Raw genomic sequence first — 2,231 nt, 5'->3', positions numbered from 1 at the left:
GCTCTGTGGTGGGTGCATCGGTGAAGCTGTGTGGTGGGTGCATCGGTGGAGCTTAGTGGGTGCATTGATGGAGCTGTGTGGTGGGTGCATTGGTGGAGCTTAGTTGGAGCATCGGTGGAGCTGTGTCGGTGGAGCTGTGTGGTGGGTGCATCTGTGGAGCTGTGTGGTGGGTGCCTCGGTTGAGCTGTGTCTTGGGTGCATCAGTGGAGCTGTGTGGTTGGGTCATCTGTGGAGCTCTGTGGTGGGTGCATCAGTGGAGCTGTGTCGGTGGAGCTGTGTGGTGGTTGCATCAGTGGAGCTGTGTGGTGGGTGCATCAGTGGAGCTGTGTCGGTGGAGCTGTGTGGTAGTTGTATCAGTGGAGCTGTGTGGTGGGTGCATCAGTGGAGCTGTGTCGGTGGAGCTGTGTGGTGGGTGCATCGGTAGAGCTGGGTGGTGGGTGCATCAGAGGAGCTGTGTGGTGGGTGCATCGGTAGAGCTGGGTGGTGGGTGCATCTGTGGAGCTGTGTGGTGTGTGCATCTGTGGACTGTGTGGTGGGTGCATCAGTGGAGCTGTGTGGTGGGTGCATCTGTGGATCTGTTTGGTGGGTGCATGTGTGGAGCTGCGTGGTGGGTGCCTCGGTGGAGCTATGTGGTGGGTGCCTCGGTGGAGCTGTGTGGTGGGTGCATCAGTGGAGCTGTGTGGTGGGTGCATCGATGGAGCTGTGTGGTGGGTTCTTCGGCTGAGCTGTGTGGTGGGTGCATCAGTGGAGCCGTGTGGTGGGTGCATCAATGGAGCTGTGTAGGTTGAGCTGTGTGGTGGGTGCATCAGTGGAGCTGTGTCGGTGGTAGGCATGAGCGAATTTTGCGGATCTCGCGTTCGCGAATTTTGCGGATTTGCGGATTCACAATCCGCAAAATCCGCGAATTCCCGCGAATTTGCGGATTTTTTTTTTTTGTGTTCGCCCGTGTTTCTGCCAGTTCGCGAGGGTTTTGTACACTTTCGCAAATTGCGAACTTACCTGTCGGGTCGCAAGTTTCGCGAACTTGTTGTTTCTACGTGTCCAGCCTGTTTGGGACACTCTTCTTCATCACTGCCACTCTCTGTCACCACTGCCACTCTCTGACTACTCATGCCACCCTCTGGCCCACCCATGCCACCCTCTGTTTCATCACCACACCCTCTGGTTGTCCAGTGTACATTATTTTCGGCAAAGCAAAGCACACCTTCCCTGCCTCAAGTGACCTGAATTAATTTGGGGCTGATTAATGTGTCACAGAATATTTTTTTAGCTGGCACCTGCTTCCTTAGTGCGCCATGATTAGTGATCTTTTGCACTTGCTAAGTGCTTTCATTGTTGCAAAATTAGTTACAACACCTGCCCTGCCCCAACTGACAATAATGAATTAGGAGCTGATTAATGGATTTTAACTTCCAGCCTGGCTCCTGCTTGTCTCCCTTAGCTGTAATTCAGGACCTTTGTGGCATATGTGTAACTATTCTGAGGTTCAGAGCAGGGTCACATAATAGTTTCAACTGGCAACTGAACTCTGGAGGGGCCCCTCAGGAAGCACTGCAGGAAATGGCTACTAATGATGAGCCTGAACTTTTGAACCTGGTAAGTAGTTACTTTCAGTTTTGCTAAGATCGTATTTCTGCAATTTTGCACTTATTCGCGGGGCGCGAACTCACGCGAACTCACGCGAACAGTGCGAGCAGTGCGAGCAAAATCCGCTGCTCGCGGATTTGCGGATTTTGCGGGAGATTCGCAAATCTCGCGGATTGCGGATTTCCCGAAAATCCGCAAAATCCGCGAGCGGAACGGATTTTCCGCCCACCCCTAGTCGGTGGAGCTGTGTGGTCGGTGCATCGGTGGAGCTGGGTGGTGGGTGCATCGGTGGAACTGTGTCGGTGGAGCTGTGTGGTGGCTGCATCGATGGAGCTGTGTGGTGGGTGCATAATTGGAGCTGTGTGGTGGGTGCATCCGTGGAGCTGTGTGGTGGGTGCCTCGGTGGAGCTGTGTGGTAGGTGCATCCGTGGAGCTGTGTGGTGGGTGCATCGGTGGAGCTGTGTAGGTGGAGCTGTGTGGTGGGTGCATTGGTGGAGCTGTGTAGGTGGAGCTGTGTGGTGGGTGTATCGGTGGAGCTGTGTGGTAGTTGCATTGGTGGAGCTGTGTGGTGGGTGCCTCGGTGGAACTGTGAGGTGGGTGCATCGGTGGAACTGTGTAGTGGGTGCATCGGTGGAGCTGTGTAG

Source organism: Lissotriton vulgaris, unplaced genomic scaffold, assembly GCF_964263255.1.
Source record: "Lissotriton vulgaris unplaced genomic scaffold, aLisVul1.2 SCAFFOLD_448, whole genome shotgun sequence".
In the NCBI taxonomy this organism is placed as follows: domain Eukaryota; kingdom Metazoa; phylum Chordata; class Amphibia; order Caudata; family Salamandridae; genus Lissotriton; species Lissotriton vulgaris.
This window is presented reverse-complemented; position numbering follows the sequence as displayed.